The sequence below is a fragment of the Nomascus leucogenys genome, chromosome 21 (genome assembly GCF_006542625.1).
Source record: "Nomascus leucogenys isolate Asia chromosome 21, Asia_NLE_v1, whole genome shotgun sequence".
NCBI classification, from domain to species: Eukaryota; Metazoa; Chordata; class Mammalia; order Primates; family Hylobatidae; genus Nomascus; species Nomascus leucogenys.
The window spans coordinates 44504188-44526859 of NC_044401.1; the positions used below are offsets into that span (position 1 = coordinate 44504188).

General features: G+C 42.9%; 1 protein-coding gene across 1 annotated transcript in view; it reads right to left on the reverse strand.

Moving 5' to 3' along the window:
* Positions 1-13627, reverse strand: part of MYLK (myosin light chain kinase) — a 285888-nt gene extending 272261 nt beyond the window's left edge. The window contains exons 1-2 of the mRNA XM_030802243.1: positions 13531-13627; positions 5914-5973 (exon numbers count right to left, since the gene is read on the reverse strand). The gene's annotated coding sequence lies outside the window, so the exon portion shown is untranslated. The remainder of the gene's footprint in view (positions 1-5913; positions 5974-13530) is intronic.
* Between the last annotated feature and the right edge of the window lie 9045 nt (positions 13628-22672).

Here is a 22672-nt window from a genome sequence, read left to right on the forward strand (position 1 = left end):
AGTGTAATTCACCACATTAGCAGACTAAAGCAGGTGTAGGCAAACTGTGGCCCATGGGCCAAATCCAGCTTGTTATCTATTTTTGTAAACCAAGGTTTACTGAAACACATCCATGCCCATTCATTTACATGTTATCTACAGCTCCTTCCATGCTCCAGTGGCAGAGATGAATACCTGTGACAGAGATGGTATAGCCTGCAAAGTTGAAAATATTTACTATCTGTATCTGCTTCTTTACAGAAAAAGTCCACCAGCTCCTGTTCTAAACTATTAGGAGAGAACCCTTTTATCCAACAACACTGCAGCAACTCCAACTCCCTTTCCTCTCCTTTCTACAGACCATATTGGGAGGCAGATGAGCATTAGGGTCCTAGACTGTCAGGGTGGGAAGACCAGGCCACTGCTTCCCATGAAAGAAACAGTCCCTGGCGTGACCCTTTGCCTCCTTCCCATTGGTCCCACCCCCAAGCAGAAGCCTCAGGGCTCCCTGCTGGTAAGGCTTTTACTAAATCTCTCCTAATAAATGCTTAGAGGTAGGAAAACTGGTTCTACACCTACATGTCCCCTTTCCCAACCCAATTGTCCCAGAAAAGGAGAACCCTAGAAATTATCAGAAAAGAAGAAAGGTCTCACATCAATAATCTAAGCATTCACTTTAGCAAACTAGAAAAGGAAGAGCAACTGAACCCAAAACAAGCAGAATATATGATAAAGAAAAACCAATGAGTCTGGAAACAAAAAACATTGAGAAAACTCAAACCAACAAACACCTGGTTCTTTGAAAGAACCAATAAAATTCACAAACTGCTAGCCAGATTGACCAAGAGCAAAAGAGAAGATACAAACTATAAATATCAGGAATAGAAAATGAGACATTACTACAATTCCTAAAGAAATTAAAAGGATAATAATATTATGAACATTTATAAATATTCTTTTAGATTAAATAGACAAATTATCCCAAAGATATAACCTACTGAAAATCACTCAAGAAGAAACAAATAACCTGGACAGTCCTATATTTATTAAATAATTTAATTTGCTGTTGAAAATCATGCCGCAAAACAACTTCAGGCTCAGGTGTCACTGGCAAATTCTACCAAAACTTTCAGGAATAAATAACAACAGTTTTATGCAAACTCTTCCAGAAAATAGAAGAGGAAGGAATACTTCCCAACTCATAAGGCTACCAATATACCCTGACACCAAAACCAGACAAAGACATTGGATCAATATCCTTCATGAATATAGACACAAAAAACTTCAATGACATTGAGTAAACCAAATCCAGCAATATATAAAAAGATTAATAATATGCCACAAGTGGAGTTTATTCTGGGAATGTAAGGCTGGTTAAACATTTGAAAATCAATTACTGTAATTCCACATATCAATAGACTAAAGCAAGGATCAGCAAACTATGACTGGGAAAACTATGACCAGCAGGCCAAATCCAACCTGCAGCCTGTTTTTATAAATACAGCTTCCTGGAACACAGCCACATCCATTCACTTATCCATCTATTGTCTGTGGCCGCTTTCATGCTACAAATGGCAGAGCTGAATCACTGAGTAGAGGAGATTTATGAGAGTTGAGTAGAGAGTTGAATAAAGTACCTTATGGCCCACAAAGCCTAAAATATTTGTTATCTGGCTACTATGACCTGTTTTTAACTCCCAGAACACTTCTGACACCCAGCTATATGGAGTTTTTTTCCTCATACCAACCAAATCTCTCTCTAGACACCAGCTGCATCTTACAATCCAATTCAATGCTAACACTATCAACCTTGAGTTAGTGTTAGATCCTACAGCTTAGGGGCTCAGTCCCCAAGACTGCCCCCATTTCAGATGCTGATCACAAGTCCTGGGCCCCTCATATTTCTGACCAACCGACGATAAGTCAGGGATTCCCATGACCCCCTTCTTGGGTTTGATAATTTGTTAGAATGGTTTACAGAACTTGAGAGCCCTCTTTTCTTATATTTACCAGTTTATTTTACAGGATACAACCTAGGAACAGCCAAATGGAAGAGATACACAAGACAAGGTATGTGAAAAGGGGCAGGGAACTTCCATGCCCTCTCTAGGCATTGCCAGCACCTTGCCAGCATCTCAGTGTGTTTAGTCAATTCCAAAGCTCTCCAAACTCCTTTGATTAGGAGTTTTTACAGAGGTTCCGTTACATAGGAATCATTGATTAAATCACTGGCCATTAGTGATTTGCTCGGTGTTCAGCCCTTCTCCCCTCCCTAGATGTTGGGGCAGGGTGTGCTGAAAATTCCAACCTTCTAATTACATGTTTGATTCCTCTGACAATCAGCCCCCATCCTGAAGCTATACAGGGGTTCACCAAGTGTCACCTCACCAGCATAAACTCAGGTATGGTTGAAAGGCACTTATTATGAATAACCAAAGACATTCCTCTCACCACTCTCACTCAGGAAATTCTCAGGGTTTTAGAAGCTCTATGCCAGAAACTGAAAATAAAGACCAAATATATATTTATTTTTCTCACACTGCCCTTTGTGAAAAAGTTTGCCAACTCATGGACAAAAGAAAAAATATGATCATCTCAACAGACCCATAAAAAGCACTTGAACAAATCATTATTCATTCACGGTAAAGACAATCTAAGCAAACTAGAAGGAAACTTCCTCAACCTGATAAAAAGTATCTACAAAAAACCTATGACTAATATCATGCAAGATGATATAAGACTCAACGCCTGCCTCCTAAGATTGGAAATAAGGCAATGATGTCTGTTTTCACCACTCCTGTTTAACATTATACCGGAAATCCTAACCAGCACAATAAAGCAAGAAAAATAAAGGCAAAGAAATTGGAATTGAATAAATAAAACTGTCTTTATTCAGAGATGACATGATTATCTATGATGAAAATCTCAAAGAATCTAGAAAAAAAGCTACTAGAACTAATAAGTCAGTTTAGAAAAGTTAAAAGATATAAGGTCAACAAACAAAAATCAATTGCTTAAAAATAATTAAAAAGCTCAGGGAAATAGTTAAGAGCTGATGAGGGCTGAAAATTGATTCTATATCCCAGCCTTTTAAATTGTTTAAGTTACACATTAGATTTAGCTAGCTACTAATCACATTAGATTTTCAAACTCTGCAAGTACATATTTTGCTGTACTTTATTCTGATTTAAATTTTTAAAAAATCCATTAAAATACTAAATCAATTGTAGTTATAAATACTAGCAATGAACAACTGGAAAACAGAATTTTACTAAAAGTACCATTAAAAATTGCACCAAAACATGAAATACATAGCTATAAACATGACAAAATATGTTCAATATTTATATGCTAAAAACTATAAAATATTGATAAGGAAATCAAAGATGACCTAAAGGGAGAAATATAGTTTATTTAGGTACTCAAAAACCCAACATTGTTAAGATGTCAATTCTCTCCAAACTGATTTATAGATTCAATGCAATACCAACAGACTGCCATCAGGAATTTATGCAGACGCCAACAAGATGATTCTAAAATTTATATGTCAGGCCAAAAAATCTGTAATAGCCAAAACTATTTTGAAAAGAAAGAACTAAGTTGAAGGGCTCAAATTTCTTTACTTCAAAACTTACAATAAAGCTACAATAATCAATACAGTGTGGTATTGTTGAAAGAATAAACACATAAATCAATGGGACAGAATACTCAGAATAGACCACACATACATGCTCAACTGATTTTCAACAAAGGTACAAAGACAATTCAATTAGAGAAGGATAATCTTTTCACTGTGGTGCTAGCACAATTGGACATTCATACGCACAATAGAATCTCTATCTATACCTTACATCATGTATAAAAATTAACTTAAAATGGATCAGAACTAAATATACAACCTAAAACTGTAAAACGTCTTGAAGAAAGCACTGGAGAAAATCTTAATGACTCCACATTAGGTCAGTATTTCTTAGATACAACAGCAAAAGCATAACACATTTTTAAAAATTGATAAATTGAATTTCATCACAATTAAAGACTTCTGCTATGCAGTAACAGGCATTGTTAAAGAGAATGAGAAGACAAGCTACAGACGGCAAGAAAATATTTGCCAAACATGTACCCGATAAAAGATTAATGTCCAGAATATATAAAGAGCTCTCAAATCTAAATCATAAGGAAAAAAACAATCCAATAAAACTTGGGCAAAAGACTTAAACAGATACTTCACCAAAGACAATATATGTTTGGCAAATAAGTACAAAGATGTTCAACATCAGTAGTCACTAAGGAAATTCAAATTAAAAACACAATATGATAAAACTATACCTATTAGAATGTCTAAAATTTTTAAAATCTGACAATACCAAGTACTGAAAAAGATGTGGAAAGTATAACCCTCATATATTACTACCAGGAATGCAAAATGGTACAGCCACTTTGGAAAACAGTTTGGTATTCTATTACATTTACCATACCTCCCAGAAACCCCAATCCTAGATATTTACCCAAGTGAAATGAAATCTATGTTCACACAAAAATCTGTTCACAAATATTGATAGTGAATTGTTCATTATCACCTCAAACTGGAAACAGCCCAAATGTCCTTCAACTGGGGAATAGGTAAACACACGGTGATACGTCTTTACAATAATACTCAGCAACAAAAGCAAATGACCTATTGATATACCCACCACCATGGATGAATCTCGAACACATTAATGCTAAGTGAAAGCAGGCACACTAAAAAGCCTACAAACCATGACTCCATTTATGACATTCTGAGATAGGAAAGAACACAGGGAGAGAAAGCAGATCAGTAACTGCCAAGGTCTGCAGGTGGTGGAAGAGCAGACAACAAAAGCTCACAAGGCAATTCTGGGAGGTGATGGAGCTCTTCTGTATCTCAATTGTGATGGTGCCTATATGACTATATATACATTTGTCAAAATTCAGAACTGAACTTCCTCATAATTGTGTACTAATTGTTCAGAATTGTACATTAAAACAGGTGAATTTTACTGTATATAAATTATATCTACTTTTTTACATGAGAAAGAAAAAGAGTCTTCAAAAAAACCTATTATGATGCAGCATTGAAAAGAAAAGTTATTGTGTACCTGGGAAAATGCTGATCATTTGTCAAACAATGGAATCAAAAGGCAGTAGAAACTGCCAAATTTACCAGACCAGAATACACCGAAGCTAGGAAAAGTTGGTGTGACTGATTTATGTGCAACAGATGATCAGGTAGATACCGAATATTTATTTTTTTCAAAGCTTCCAGTTAGCTTTTAGAAAAACATATCTAACTTTTAGCAATATTACTTACAGAAAAGCCAGAACTCAAAATTTAATCTGAAGAATATGTAGATAAAACCCTGGTAGACTTTAATATTCCTCAGACTTATTCTGTCAATCCTAAAGATGCCAAAAATATCAAAATTGTGGGCACATACAAAACTGGCCAAGGAAAGCAAAGACAATTAATAGTTCAATCTCACTTAGGACTATAGATGTAAAAAAACAAAATAAAATATTAGAAAATCAAAGTCACTAGGGTATTTTTTAAAAAAACTATACATTATGACTAAGTGTTTATTCCAGGAATGCAAGAATGCATCAACATTCAAAAATCATGAACACAGATTATGAAAAACAGCATTTCACCCTGAAATCATATGTAACTCTGATAGATTATATCAGTTATCACATTATCATAGTTCAGAAGGATCTTTATATTTTGATTATAATGATGAAGAAACTGGTATGCAATTTCAAAAATAAAGGTATATTGTAATTTAGAAACTTTTCTAAAATTGTCTATATGAAAGGAAGTGCTTTTTCCTGAGAAACTATAAAGTGATACGAATCTTAGTGCCTATAATTTGGAATAAAGAAAATACGAGAATCTATCTTTTATCATGCTATTACCTTTATTTTTTTCTCTTCAGCTGGCCTGAATTGGTTTCTGTTAATTTTGAAGAATCCTTCCTAATACACAAATCAAAGAAATAATAGGAACAATTACATAGCGAAAAATCAAATCAGGTTGACATCAGAAACACCTGAAAAGCTTTGTTAAACCAGAGATTCCCTGACCCCACCAAGGTAGTCTGGGCTGGGACAGGGGAGCCATAGATTATTTTTCAAATAAGGTTCCCAAAGAGATTTTGGTATCAGCCAGTTCTGGAACCACTGCTAAGAGGAAACAGAGGCATTAACATGTTCTTCTCTTGATATTTTTTCAGTATAGTTACAGATATAAAATTTTAGCATGAGAAAAATTAAACAAATGATAAAAACATACCATGATAATTTATGACTTGTCTCTGTAAAAAGAATTTTACAGGGACTTATTTCTAGAGAAGTTGAGGCTGAAAAGGTCAGAAGCAGCCTCTAGGGGCAGTATCTGACAGTTATTAGGAACTTAACTCATTCCCTGAACAAATATTTAAGGATAGAAGAACCTGTCAATCAAAGAGACAAGTGAAGAATATTCCAGGTGAGGATGAACTTACAGTCACACTCAGAGACACAGGAAAGTATAAATTGGGCTGAGACAAGAAGTCTGGTTGTAGTGGGATCAAGGAGTATGGGGGTGGCTGCTGTGAGACTGGGCTTTGAGGTCAGATTATAGAAGCCTGTGAACAGCTTAAGGCTGTTCTGTGTGAAACGGAGCCACCGGGGGTTTCTGAAGGTGGTGACACAGTCAGACTATGTTTTAGATCAACAAAGCAATCAAGTGTATGATGTATTTGGGCTACAGAGACGCCACAGTTAATACTCCAAGTGTGAGCTAGTACGGTCTGGTCAGGAGAAAATAGTAGTATCCAAGTAAAACCAAGTGTTTCTCTGCCTGGGATAATCAGCAGGCCCACAGGGGAGGAGCTGACCCCCCTAGGTACCTGCCCAATTGCAACAAGAAGCCTGATAACTCCCTAAAACATACTATTGGGTAACATCAGTAGCAATTGCGTTGACTGTATCATGTACACCATGAGTGACTACTGGAAAGGCAGGAGCTTTTGGTAGTAATCAGAGGCAGGTTGCAAGGTAAGAATTGTGTTCTTCCAGGCATGTTCTAAAACCACCTGCTGCTTCCTCGTGAACATACTTGTTTCCACAAGATTAGCAACCAAGTGATTACGAAAATGATCACCCTGTTGACACTAATAGGAAAATACCAAATGGAAATTTAACTTGGATAATGGGGAGGGTTAGGAATACATCTGCTTGAGTCATGTTCTATGAATGGACTCAGTACTTAGCTGGAAAGATGCATAAAGCTCAGGAGAAAAGTTAGAATGAAGTATACCTAGCCCTATAGAAGACATAACTGAAGAAGTGAGGTGAATGAGTGGAAAGTGCCTTCTCATGGAGTGGCAGACAGCAAATCCCTTAGAATCTTCTCTGAGCACCTCCATTTACCCCATTAGCCAGTCCTTCTACCCAGATGTACTGAGCACCTGTGGTGTGTCAGGCACCAGGCTATGAGTAAGGATACAAGATGAACTACAGCCGGTGACCTCCAGGAGCACAGTGCCTAGCAGGACACTACCCTTACGACCGCATCACAAGCACAGGTTGCCGAGCACGTGTTCATCTGCCTACAGCCTCATCAGATGAGTAGAGAAGGGCTTCTCTGTCCATTTAAAGGTGGACAATCTGAGACCTGGAGATACCACATCACATAGCAGGAGACAATGCTGGAGCTAGCCCCCAAACCCGGGGCATCTTCCTGGTGTTTCCCACAGCCTCAGATGACATTCCATGTAGTCTGACCCCAGGAAAGAGGAATAGCACTCGGTATCCAGGGGCCCTGAAGCAAACAGATGGCAGTGATCACAGGCCAGATAAAGGAAGGGCATTCATTCCTGCTCCCCATAGGACCCTCAGACTAAAGAGGACAGCCTTCAAGGACTCTAGAGAAGCAGGTGGGGCAGATGAGGGAACAAATGTATCCATTTTTCCTGCCTATGTCAGGCCGTTCACCTTCCTGTGCCATCACTATCCTCCACCAGGGTAGATAGTGATAAGAACTCTGGCTGATGCTGGCTCTACTACTTGAATTTTTTTTTTTTTTTTTTAGACGGAGTCTTGCTCTTGTTGCCTAGGCTGGAATGCAGTGGTGTGATCTCAGCTCACTGCAACCTCTGCTCCTGGGTTCAAGTGATTCTCTTGCCCCAGCCGCCTGAGTAGCTGGGATTACAGGGGCCTGCCATCACACTTGGATAATTTTGGGATTTTTAGTGGAGATGGGGTTTCACCACGTTGGTCGGGCTGGTCCTGAACTCCTGACCTCAGATGATCTACCCGCCTTGGCCTCCCAAAGTGCTGGGATTACAGGCGTGAACCACCGTACCCAGCCACCACTTGGCGTCTTAGGCCAGAGTTTCCTCTTCAGTCCAATGCAAAGATCAAGTGGACTTGACCCTTAGTCCTAACACCCTGTGATTCCAGAACTAGGAAGTGAGCTACAATATATGAGGCATGAAAAGACAACACAAAGCCCCAGAAACCCAAAAGTCTTCTACGGGCCTCTGGGCTTTCACTCTGGCCACCCAATTGCCTCTTAATATTTTTGATCGAGTATAAAATAAAACAATTTCAGATGTTTCAGAAATATTATTGGCAGCAGAAGGAAAATAAGGCCAGAATGAAAACCACCCCCAAAATAAACCTCAGGACAAGCACACCTGCATGTTTGGGAGCACGCCACAGGGTCAAAGGTGCTGTGCCAGGGCCCAGCAAAGAAGGAGCTGACAGCCTTCAGACACCGGAGCCAAATGTTCCTGCCTTCCTCTCTCCTGGCAAATGCTCACCCTCCCTTCCTCGTCTCCATCTTTGAGGCCTTCCCACATCACTCTAGACCCTGAATTTCTTGTCATCCTTTAATTCTCTTAATGAAACTTGGAAATTGCATGTTGTCCCTGTTTTCGAATTACCTCATATGTGTTAGCTCTCTTGCTGCCCACCCAGAGTCTCTTAGCATAGGCACATTACCTTTTTTTTTTTTTGAGACGGGGTCTCGCACTGTCGCCCGGGCTGGAGTGCAGTGGCGCCATCTCAGCTCACTGCAAGCTCTGCCTCCTGGGTTCACACCATTCTCCTGCCTCAACCTCCCGAGTAGCTGGGACTACAGACGCCCGCCACCACACCCAGCTAATTTTTTGTATTTTTAGTAGAGATGGGATTTCACCGTGTTGGTCAGGATTGTCTCGGTCTCCTCACCTTGTGATCCGCCCGCCTTGGCCTCCCAAAGTGCTGGGATTACAGGCATGAGCCACCGTGCCTGGCTCACATTACCTTTGTTTTATAATCCTCTACAGAGCTCGATAGAAAGTAGACATCATTAGTGTCTGCTGGTTGATTTACAAGTCATTCTATAGACCTGGAGAACACTGCACGGTATATATAATAAAAGCTGTTCTTTGTTTTGTGCCTATTTATATTCCTATATTCATTTAATTTTTATAACCGCCCTAATTGTCAGATGACAAAACTCAAGTCAGCTCACAGAGGTTAAAACCCACGCCCAAGAACACCCAGCCAGTAAGTGAACGGGATGGAACTGAACCCAAGTTTAACACCAAAGACCACATTCTGCCTGGCTGCCTCCTCCTGCCAGAAACCTGAATGAGACCTACTATACATCAGAAATCCTCATCTCTGAAAACAAGAAAGGTAAACAGCATCCTCAACTATAAAAGCCCCAAGTTGCAGGTGTTTGGTTCCCCCAGAGATTATGAGAAATAACCCATAAGGTCCTGGATTAACAAATTAGCATCAGATCTGAGCGCCCAGAGCCAGGGGAAAAAATCAAGAAGCAGGTCTGAAAGAAAAGGAAATCCTCTCCTCATCCCTTTTCTTTTGTCTCCAAAGGGGCTTTCTGTCTCCAGAGGGCTCTGCACTGAAGACCCAGGGAAGGAGAGGAGCGGAGGGTGGAAGGGGGGCAAGGAAGTACCAACAGAGGGGGGGATGGGGACAACGTGGAAAATCTGAGAAGCCAGATCTACACAAAAATTTCCACAGTTCCCTAGTGGGGTGCCCATTCACCCTCAGACACTGAAGTACAGTGAGCAGGAGGGCAGGGAAAAGAAGGTGGTGGGAGCATCTGGAAACACAGCCTTACCTTCCAGCTCATGAGGCAGCAACTTTTGCTGGCTCTCCTCCTGCCCCAGCAGACTGGGCTGGCTGTCATAGTAAATGTCATGGGGGCTGCAGCCCTCACACACCAGGTGCATGCTACAAGGAGGAGGGATGCACCTGCTAGCCTGCAGTGCAAATACGGAGGTCCACCCATCTTGAGTTTGTGAGGGGAATGCATTTGCTCAACCTGTTGGCATCAAACGAATGGAAAAGTGTGCAGCCAAAACTCAAGAAAGAATAAAGAGAATCCATCTGCAGAACGGCACAGGTGGGAGAGGGGCGTGGCTTGTATGGGCACTGCTGCCCCGGACAGCCACATCTGCCTGCTTGTAAGGCAGGAGGCTGGGGGAGCACAGGGAAGAGATAGAAGTCACATGGCATGGGAGCTCATCACAGTGACATCGCTCTGTCCCACTCTGGCTCACTGCTGGATGGTTCCTTGATTCTGAGCACTCAGGCCTCCCAGTAGACCCCGCTCAGGCCTGAGCATCCACATGGACATTTTCCATGCAAATGGCCCTGCCTCATGTTCCTCTGCATGCACCGTCTGTTGGCCAAGTTGAGCGAGGACGTTGTCTTTTGTTGGGAAAGGATACTTTTTAAGTGCTGTTTCTAAATTTTACTACATTTGCTGAAAAGACAAGACAGGAAGCTTTTAAGAATGAATAATCTCCCACCCTGTGTGGGTTGGTTTGAGCTGTGAGAGGTGCAGCTGGGCTTCCAAGTAGGCTTATATTTCCAGACTCCCAAGAAGTATTGTTCTCAGAAAGATACTAAGACTCCCCATACTCCTGGGACACTGTACCCAAATCCCCAAGCAAGGCTGCATTCTGAAACCCCCACCCCACCTTATGAACTTCCTAAAAGACAGACAAGCCAACTAGTCGTGTTTCAAACTCTAGGCTCATCTTATATTTTGAGGATAAAAGCAAGGGGTCATTCTCAAAGACACTGAATACATGGTGACCCGAGTGCATTCACAATCTATGCCTCTGAGGCCAGCAAAGATCTCCCTAGCCAGAGACCCAGAATCTTTCCCCACCCTTGGAACTCAAAGGCCTCTCCCCTCTGCACCATCTGGGTCACCTCCTTCTCTGACAAGCCTGCTCAGAAGATTCCACCCCGACACCTGCCAGCCAGGAGCCCCTACTCTGCAGTGACTGTAGCTGTCTGTCTACCATGTTGAGGCAGCAGGTGGGGCCACCCAGCCTTACCAGTTAGACTAGGAATGTTCAAGGCCTAGTCTGCTCTGTATATGTTCTCTAAGATCTGGCCGCTGGGGAAGCAGCCCCTGATGAAGGGGTGAGCAAACCTCACACAAACAGCAACTACTCTGGCTGGGTGCAGTGGCTCATGCCTGTAACCCAGCACTTTGGGAGGCAGAGGTGGGCGATCACTTGAGCCCATTAGACTAGTCTGGACAACATGGTGGGACCCTGTCTCTACAAAAAAATCCAAAAAACTAGCCAGGTGTGGTGGCACACATCTGTAGGCCCTGCTACTCAGGAGGCTGAGGTGGAGGATTCCTTGAGCCTGGTAGGTCAAGGCTGCAGTGAGCCGAGATCATGCCACTGTACTCCAGCCTGGGCAATGGAGCCAAACCCTGTCTCAAAATAAAAAATAAAAATAAAAATAAGACAAGGAAACATCTACAAGGCTGCAGCTACCCTTCTCCTCAGCTAGCCAGTTATTACACAAAAGAAACTGAATATGGGAGATAAACCAGCATAAATGCTTCCCCACAGTGGAGTGGTTCTCCAAGCTCATGCTTAGCTGCATATGAGGTCCAGCATCCTTTGTATCATCAGTGAACAATGGGACAGACCTGTACATCTTGGCAAAAAAGCTCTTGTGCATGTCCCCAGAGTACCCACTACCCAATCCAACATCCAGAGTCCAACCACTCCAGACCCAGGACCAACTGCTCAGGTTCCTCCCAGACTCAAGGCTCCTGGCCCACCGACAGTGGGAGAAAAAGGGGTAACCTCATTCTGGGCAGGATGGAAAATTCCATGCTGCCCTAGAGCACTGTGGTGCCAGCAGCATCATCCTCCACAGTCCCACAGTGTGCAGGCGGGGAAGAGACTAAGAGAATCACAGAAGAGAGAAGGTCAAGAATTTAAGAGAAAAGAAAACAGATAGTTCTATTAGAACCCTAAATGCCTTGTAGGAACCTAATAAAGTCACCAGATGCACCTACACTTCTCCCAGAGACTTGCATTGTTGATTCCTGATTCTTTGAATTGTGGGTGGGGTTCCCTAAATGGGCCTTCTAAGCCCACCATCTGGAAATAATTTATTGATAAGTGCATTTTGACAAAAAGGATTCCATTCAGGTGGAGAAGAACACAGCCTCTCTTGGAAGGGGGATGCAGCTCCAGGGCAGGCTCTCAAAGGCTGTGGGGTGGGAGGGTCATTGCATATACTCTGGTCTTTACACCTGGGGAGAGGAGGGATGGTAAAAACCAAGGGCCTGAGGTCTGGCATCACGCCCACTGCCCAGGTGTTTTCCTACACCCACTTAGCTCCCTGAATCACAACAGCTAATTTTACTCCCTCTAGACTCTAGTAGAGCTGGGTCTTCTCCTTCTGGCTATGAAATAGAAAGTGCCCCACACCCCAACACACACACCACAATCTAAAAAAAATCCTAGAAACCATTTCCCCATCAGCCCATCTTCGCATCTGCAATGCCGCTCCTAGAAATTCAGTCCTTTGGGTCTTGAAGGGTTTTTTAGTTCCGTAAGTTCCAGGAAGGGGTCTACCTCAACCATTGACAGCTCATATCTCCTGAGAAGTTTATCCAAAACTTTCCAACCGCAATCATCGGCAAACAAGGTCCCTCAACAATGGGACCCCAGTTAACGCGAAGGAGGCAGAGCGAGGCAAGGAGCTTAAGTGAGGAGTATGGAGTAGGAACAAGTCTGCAAAGCCCGCGCCCCAGCTTCGCCTGGGATGGCCAGGTCTGGCCCTCACGGGCCGCCTTCCCCGCCCTACCTTCCCGGAATCACATTTGGGCTGGAAGGACCTTCACGTGGCACCCTCTTCCCAGAGGCCGTCACCGAGTCCTCTAGCGAGGGTCTGGGAGCTGGGAGAAGGGTCCGCTTCTCCTCCGCCCCTCAAATCAAAGGCACCCCCTTCGGATGATTCCTAGAGAGGCAATCGCATCACTGTCCCCAAGCACTTCATCTCCCCAAAAGAAAACTCGTGCAGCCTGGCGTCACTGGGGTCGTCTCCTAACGCCCCCGACTCCTCGCCGCACCCCGGGGCCCCTCTCCACCAGGGGAGTCGGGGGTGCACAGACGGTGGGGGTCCCAGCCCCCACCCAGAACTCCCACCCTCGGAGCCTTGACTTCCAGGGCCCGCGCCTGGACAAAAGCGTGGGGCGGGCTCACTCACCCGCGCGGCGAAAGCGGCCCAGGAGCCGGGGCACCGGCGCTTGGCGGGGCGCCCCGGCCGCAGGCGCACAGCGCGGGCTCCCAGCTAGCTCAGCGCCCTGCTGCCGACCTGGCGGCGCGAGGAGCCCGCGAGGCGCGTCCGGGACTGGGCAGGGCGGGGCGGGGGTGAGCGAACGGGCGACAGAGAGAGCAAGAGGGAGAGCGGAGAGCGGACGCGCGCTGGGGAGAGCGAGTGAGGGAGCGGCGTTACGGGGTCAGGACTCAAACCACCGGCTCCAGCCCCCATGCGCTGATTTGCATGACATTTGCATAGCGCTCGAGGAGTGGACCTGCTGCCCTTCCCGCCACGCCCACCCGCCTTCTGCCTCGGAGTCGGGAGCGGAGAATCCGCAGCCAAACCTAGCGCCAGACCGGGGGCCCCCTCGCACTTACCCTGCACCGCCCCAGTTACTCCTCGCACGCGGCGGTCAGCGGGCTGGTACTGTCTTGGTGCGCGTCTTAGTGCCAGACTGGGAGAGCTAGGCCTTACGCCGGCGGCTGATGCTAGCTTTGTGAGCGTGCATGGGACACTGGCTGTCCCTGGGCTTCAGTTTTCTAATCTGTAAAATGAAGATGTCAGCGGAACCATGGAGCTAAAGTTTTAGTGCTGGAAGGTTGTTTATGTAGTTTTTTTCAGACATCCTCCAGTGGTGCAACTCAACCCCACGCTTCCTCTGACATACTGCCTTTGTGTGTGTTAAGAATCTCTCATTGGTTTGGAAGATACCTACAAAGTTCTTTAAATTAAAAAAAGGGGGAGGGAGGAGGTGTTTCTGGTTGTGGCTTGCTTTATATTTAGTTTGCACCCAATATGAAATATTTTATAGCTTCTGATCTCTTCACTTGGACCTTCTTTTGTTTTTTTAAAAAAACTGTTTACTGCAGGTTAAGGAGTGTTTTTTTAAATTTTTTTAATTGTAAAATAAAACATAAATACAGAAAACCACAAAAAAACAAATATATAGACTAGTGAATTATTATAAAGGGAACATCCTTGTAATCACCACCTGGATCAAGAAATAGAACTCTGCCAGCCACCCCAGAAGCCTCTCCATGTGCCCTACCTCAATGACAACCCCCTTTCTCCCTCCTCCCAAAAGTAACCGCTAACCTGAATTTCATGCAGTCACTTGTGTTGCTTTTTTCTTGGTATCTTCCAAGGGTGCACCTTACCCCTCCCCCTACTCTTTTTTTTTTTTTTAACTTTATTTGCCTTTTAAGTCTTTTCCTTACAATTATTTGTTAAATAACTTAAGCCCTTGATCTGTGAGGTTTTCCAGAGTCTGGGGGTTGCACATTCATGAGGTAATTCAGCATGTTTCTCTGTCCTCTGTATTGACAGCAAGTTGGCAGCTGATCCAGGGTCTTCCTCAGACTGATGACTTTTGTAAGATTATAGATGGTTGTGTGTTCTTTTCATCAAAAGGTACATGATCATGATGTATGGTGTTTGCTGTTTTTTGAGATTAGCAGCTGTCCATGCTCAATTCCTAGATTCATTAATTAATTGAAGTTTGCAAAATCATGACATTCTAATAATTTTGTTTTCATTTATTAGTTCAATAAGTGGTTAAGGAGATGCTTCCTCTCATCTACTATTTGATTACCCTGAGGTAGGAAAGGCACGATGAATACCTGCTTTTTTAAAAAAAATGTACCCAGTTTTCAAGATAATGAATTGATTCTCTGTCATTCTTAGATTTCTTTAATATCATTATAAATTCATGAATTTAAATATATTTGATAGGTTTCCATCTACTAAATTAGAGCTCAAATTGTCCCATCTTTGGCCAGTAGGAGCTTCTTCTTCAATATGGCTCCTGGCTCCTTTTGATAAGATTCTAGTAGTCTTTTTTTTTTTTCTCTCTCTCTCTCTCTAGTGAGAGACCCTAGAAGTCTTTGATAGCTTCAAAAGACCCTAGAAGTCTTTGATAGCTTCCTTGCTATCTGATATGACAAGATGTTCCAGGCACATCTGTACATTTGCTGCCTCAAACCTGGAATCAGCCATTTCTCCAAGAAGCTCTAGTTTTTTTGTTTTTTGTTTATTAGTCATATTTATGTGTTCTTGTGTTCCTTATAGGTCAATCTTTATTTCTCAAATGCTTTTTAAAATGTTTAATTCTAAAAAAAAATAAAAAAATAAAATAAAATAAAATGTTTAATTCTTCTGTGAGTTCTGTTCCAATTTCTGAGTTTCTCTAATTCTGATGTATGTTGTTCTTTCATGTTTTATGTCACTCAGTGTGTATTAGCTTTTCTAGGATATTATAGCTTTAATTTTTTTGAGAATATCTTGCTGGAGGTTATTATGATCTTTATTCACTTCGTTGTAGTAACTTTACATGAGAGTTGACCTTAGTATTTTTTTGTTGATCATTTTTACATGAATTTTGTTTTCTTGAACTTTTAAAAGGAGATTTGGTCCAGACAGTTTTTCAAACTTCACAAAGCTTTCCCTTTTGTTGTTTCTGAGTAGTGTCAAAAAATATATATGGTGGCTGGACTTCTGAGATTTCCTGGCTCTGTTTCCCTTACTCACTTTTATCTGGCTCTTCTTTTTCTTTCAACTTGTATTAGTCAGTTTTCACACTGCTATAAAGAGCTACCTGAAACTGGGTAATTTATGAAGAAAAGAGATTTAATTGACTGACAGTTCCTCAGGCTTAACAGGAAGGATGACTATGGGGGCCTCAGGAAACTTACAATCATAGCAGAAGGTGAAGGGGAACCAAGCGCTTTCTTCATATAGTGGCAGGAGAGAGAGAGAGTGCAGGGGGAAGTGCCATACACTTTTAAACCATCAGATCTTGTGAGAACTCACTCACTATCATCAGAACAGCAAGGGGGAAATCCACCCCCATGATCCATGATTTAATCACTTCTCACCAGGCCCCTCCTCCAATTCAACATGAGATTTGGGTGGGGACACAAATCCAAATCATATAATTCCACCCTGGCCCCTCTCAAATTTCGTGGCCTGCTCACATTGCAAAATACAATTATCCCTTCTCAACAGTCTCCCAATCTTAACTCATTTCAACATTAACTCAAAAATCCACAGTCCAAAGTCTCATCTGAGACAAATAAATCCCTTCTGCCTATGAACCTGTAAAATCAAAAACAACTTAGTTACTTCCAAGAGGCAATGGGGATATAGGCATTGGGTAAATGCTCCCATTCCATAAGGGAGAAATTGCGGCCAAGTGCGGTGGCTTACGCCTGAAATCCCAACAATTTGGGAGGCCAAGGCAGGTGGATTACTTGAGGTCAGGAGTTTAAGACCAGCCTGGGCAACATGGTGAAACCCTGTCTCTACTAAAAATATTTTTAAAATTAGTCAAGTGTGGTGGTGTGTGCCTGTAATCCCAGCTACTTGGAGGCTGAGGCAGGAGGATGACTTGAACTCAGGAGGCAGAGGCTGCAGTAAGCCGAGATTGTGATACTGCACTCCTGTCTGGGCAACAGAGGGAGACACAATCTCAAAAAAAAAGGGAGAAATTGAACAAAACAAAGGGGCTACAGGCCTCATGCAAATCCAAAACTCAGCAGGGAAGTCATTAAATCTTAAAGCTCTAAAATCATCTCTTTTGAATTCATGTCTCACATCCAGGGCATGCTGATGCAAGGATGGGCTTCCAAGTCCTTGGGCAGCTCCACCCCAGAAGGTCTGCAGGGTATAGCCCCTGTGGCTGCTTTCACAGGCTGGCATTGAGTGCCTGCAGCTTTTCCAGGTGCATGGTGCAAACTGTCAGTGGATCTACCATTCTGGGGTCTGAAGGATAGTGGCCCTCTTCTCACAGCTCCACTAGGCAGTGCCACGGTGGGGACTCTGTGTGGGGGCTCCAACTCCACATTTCCCCTCCACCCTGCCCTAGTGGAGGTTCTCCATAAGGCCTCTGCCCCTGCAGCAGACTTCTGCCTGGACACCTAGGCATTTCCATACATCCTCTGAAATCTAGGTGGAGGTTCATGTATTAGTCCATTTTCAAGCTGCTGATAAAGACATACATGAGACTGGGAAGAAAAAGAGGTTTAATGGACTTACAATTTCACATGGCTGAGGAGGCCTCACAATCATGGTGGAAGTCAAGGAGGAGCAAGTCACATCTTACATGAATGGCAGCAGGCAGAGGGAGGGCTTGTGCAGAGAAACTCCCGTTTTTAAAACCATCAGATCTTGTGAGACCCATCACTATCATAAGAACAGCACAGGAAGGACCCAACCCCATGACTCAATCATCTCCCACCAGCTCCCTCCCACAACACATGGGAATTATGGGAGCTACGAGATGAGATTTGGGTGGGGACACAGAGCCAAACCATATTATTCCGTCCCGGCCTCTCCCAAATTTCATGTCCTCACATTTCAAAACCAATCATGCCTTCCCAATAGTCCACCAAAGTCTTAAATCATTTCAGCATTAACTCAAAAGTCCACAGTCCAAAGTCTCATCTGAGACAAGGCAAGTCCCTTCCACCTATAAACCTGTAAAATCAAAAGCAAGTTAATTACTTCCTAGATACAATGAAAGTACAGGCATTGGGTAAATACAGCCATTCTAAATGGGAGAAATTGGCCAAAATAAAGGGGCTACAGGCCCTATGCAAATCTGAAATCCAGCAGGGTAGTCAAATCTTAAAGCTCCAAAATGACCTCCTTTGACTCCATGTTTCACATCCAGGTCACACTGATGTGAGAGGTGGGTTCTCATGGTCTTGGGCAGCTCTGCTGCTGTGGCTTTGCAGGATGTAGCCTCCCTCTTGGCTGCTTTCATGGGCTGGCATTGAGTGTCTGTGGTTTTCCAGGTGAATGGTGCAAGCTGTCAGTGGATCTATGATTCTGGGGTCTGGAGGACAGTGGCCCTCTTCTCACAGCTCCACTAGGCAGTGCCCCAGTAGGGACTTTGCTTCAGGGCTCTGACCTCACATTTCCCTCCTGCACTGCCCTAGCAGAGTTCTCCATGACTTCCCTGCCCCTGCAGCAAACTTCTGCCTGGGCATCCAGGCATTTCCATACCTTCTCTGAAATCTAAGTGGAGGTTTCCAAACCTAAATTCTTGACTTCTGTGTACCTGCAGGCTCAACACCATGTGGAAGCTGCCAAGGCTTGGGGCTTGCACCCTCTGAAGCCACAGCCCAAGCTCTATATTGGCCCCTTTTAGCCTCGGCTGGAGCAGCTGGGACACAGGGCACCTAATCCCCAGGCTGCACACAGCACAGGGATCCTGGGCCTGGTCCATGAAACCACTTTTTCCTCCTAGGCCTCCTGGCCTGTGATGGGAGGGGCTGCCACAAAGGTCTCAGACATGGCCTGGAGACATTTTCCCCATTGTCATGGGGATTAACATTCTGCTCCTGTCACTTATGCAAATTTCTGCAGCAGGCTTGAATTTCTCCTCAGAAAATGGGATTTTCTCTTCTATCGCATTGTCAGGCTGCAAATTTTCTGAACTTTTATGCTCTGCCTCCCTTATAAAACTGAATGCCTTTAACAGCACCGAAGTCACCTCTTGAATGCTTTGCTGCTTAGAAATTTCTTCTGCCAGATACCCTAAATCATCTATCTCAAGTTCAAAGTTCCACAAATCTCTAGGGCAGTGGTAAAATGCTGTCAGTCTCTTTGATAAAACATAACAAGAGTCACCTTTGCTCCAGTTCCCAACAAGTTCCTCATCTCCATCTGAGACCACCTCAGCCTGGATTTCATTGTCCATGTTATTATCAGCATTTTTGTCAAAGCCATTCAACAAGTTTCTAGGGAGTTCCAAACTTTCCCACATTTTCCTGTCTTCTTCTGAGCCCTCCAAACTGTTCCAACCTCTGCCTGTTACCCAGTTCCAAAGTTGCTTCCACATTTTCAGGTATCTTTTCAGCAGCACCACACTCTACTGTTACCAATTTACTGTATTAGTCCATTTTCACAATGCTAATAAAAACATACTGAAGACTGGGAAGAAACAGAGGTTTAATGGACTTACAGTTACTCATGGCTGGGGAGGCCTCACAATCATGGTGGAAGGCAAGGAGGAGCAAATCACATCTTACATGGATGGCAGCAGGCAAAGAGAGAGCTTGTGCAGAAAAACTCCCATTTTTAAAACCTTCAGCTCTTGTGAGACCCACTAACTATCATGAGAAAAGCGCAGGAAAGACCCGCCCCCATGATTCAGTCATCTCCCACTGGGTCCCTCCCACAACACATGAGAATTATGGAAGCTGTAAGATGAGATTTGGGTGAGGACATAGAGCGAAACCATATCAGTTCCCAAAAACTCAACTCTTGCTTTCTGTTCACCCCCAGGCCCAACACCACATGGAAGCTGCCAAGGCTTGGGGGTTGCACCCTCTGAAGCAATGGTCTGAGCTGTATCTTGGCCCCTTTTAGTCACAGCTGAAGCTGGGATGCAGGGTGCCATGTCCTGAGGCTGCACAGAGCAGCTGGGCCCTAGGTCTGGCCCATGAAATATTTTCCCCTCCTAGGCCTCCAGGCATGTGATAGGAGGGGCTACAGTGAAGGTCTCTGAAATGCCCTGGAGACATTTTCTCCATTGTCTTGAATATTAATATTTGGCTCCACTTATGCAAATTTCTGCAGCTAGCTTGACTTTCTGTCCAGAAAATGGGTTTTTCTTTACTACCATATGGTCAGGCTGCAAATTTTCTAAACTTTCACAAGAACAGCACAGGGGAAATCCACCCCCATGATCCAATCACCTTCCACCAGCCCCCTCCTCCAATTTGACATGAGATTTGGGTGGGGACACAAATTCAAACCATTTCACAACTCTTCCCTGTCATGTTAATTTTTTCACTTTTTTATTGTAGCAAAATATACATAACCCAAGATTTATAATTGTAACCTTTTTTTCTTTTTTTTTGAGACGGAGTCTCACTCTGTTGCCCAGGCTGGAGTGCAATGGTGCCATCTCGGCTGATTGTAACCTCTGCCTCCCAGTTTCAAGTGATTCTCCTGCCTCAGCCTCCCAAGTAGCTGGGACTACAGGTGTGTGCCACAACACCTGGCTAATTTTTTGTATTTTTAGTAGAGATGGGGTTTCACCATGTTAGCCAGGATGGTCTCAATCACCTGACCTTGTGATCCACCCACCTTGGCCTCCCAAAGACCTGGTATTACAGGCGTGAGCCACTGTGCCCAGCCAATTTGAACCATTTTTAAAGTACACAATTTAGTATCATTAAGTACATTCACCATATTGTGTAACTATCTATTTCCAGACCTTTGTCATAATCCCAAACAGAAACTTTGTACACATTAAGCAACATCTCCCATTTCCTCTTCCCTCCAACACCTGGTAACTTTTATTCTACTTTCTGTCTCTATCATTTTGCCTATTCTAGGTACCCCATATAAGTGTAATCATATAATATTTGTCCTTTTGTGTCTGTCTTATTTCATTCAGCATAATGTTTTCAAGGTTTATCCAGGTAGAATATATCAACACTTCATTTTTTTATAGCTGAGTCATATTCATATCTAGCATTATTTTGTTTATCCATTCTTTTTTTTTGAGACAGAGTCTCGCTCTTTCACCCAGGCTGGAGTGCAGTGGTGCGATCTCGGCTCACTGCAGGCTCTGCCCTCCAGGGTTCACGCCATTCTCCTGCCTCAGCCTCCCACATAGCTGGGACTACAGGCGCCTGCCACCTCGCCCAGCTAATTTTTTGTATTTTTAGTGGAGACGGGGTTTCACCGTGTTAGCCAGGATGGTCTCAATCTCCTGACCTTGTGATCCGCCCGCCTCAGCCTCCCAAAGTGCTGGGATTACAGGCGTGAGCCACCATGCCCGGCCGTATTTTGTTTACCCATTCTTCTGTTAATGGACATTTGGGTTGTTTTTACATTTTGGCTATTATGAATAATGCATAATATGAATATTGGCATATGAGTATTGTTTGAATGACCATTTTCAATTCTTTTAAAAATAAAACATACCTAGGAATGAAATTATTGAGTCATATAACGTCTATTTTTTAACTTTTTTGAGAAACCACTGAACTGTTTTGATGGCTGTACCATTTTACATTCTCACCAGCAATGCACAAGGGTTCCAGTTTTTCCACATTCTCATTAATATATATTATTTTCTATTTTTTGATAATAGTAAACTTAGCAGGTATAAAGTGGTATTCCATTGTAATTTTGATTTGCATTACCCTAATGACTAAAATTGTGGAGCATTGTTTTTGAGTATCTTCTTTGGAAAAATGTCTATTGAATTCCTTTTCCCATTTTAAAATTGGGTTGTTTTGTTATTAAATGGTAGGGTTCTTTACATATTCTGACTATTAATCCTTTTCTAGATATATGATTAGCAAATACTTTCTCTCATTCTGTAGGTTGCTTTGTTGTCTATGTTATTGATGTCATGCCGAAGAAACCATTGCTAATCCAATATTTCATAAAAATTTTCCCTATGTTTTCTTCTAAGAGTTTTACAGTTTAGCTCTTAAATTTAGGTCTTTCATCCATCTTGAGTTAATGTTTGTATATGGTATAAGGTAAGGATCCAACTTTATTCTTCTGCATGTGGATATCCAGTTTTTCCACCACCATTTGTTGAAAAGACTGTTGTTTACCCATTGATTTCAAACCTCATTGAAAATAGGCTGACCATATAATGCAAGGGTTTATTTCTGGACTCTCCATTCCATTCCATTGGCCCATATGTCTGTCCTTATGCTAGTACCCCACTGTTTTGATTACTGTAGTTTTGTAGTAAGTTTCAAAATAAGGAAGTATGAAACCTTCAATTTTGTTGTTCTTTTTCAAGATTGTTTCAGCTATTGGGGGCTTTCTGAGGTTCCATATGGGTTTTAGAATGGGTTCCTTTTATTTCTGCAAAAACATTGGGATTTTAATAGGCATTGCATTGAATCTGTAGATCACTTTGGGTAATATTGTCATCATAACACTATTGTCTTCCAATGCATAAACACAGAATGTCTTTCATTTATTTATCTCTTCTTTCTTTTTAGCAATATTTTATAGTTTTCAGTGTACAAGTCTTTCACCTCCTTGGTTAAATTTATTCCTAAGTATTTTGTCCTTTTTGATGCTACTGAAAACTGAATTGTTTTCT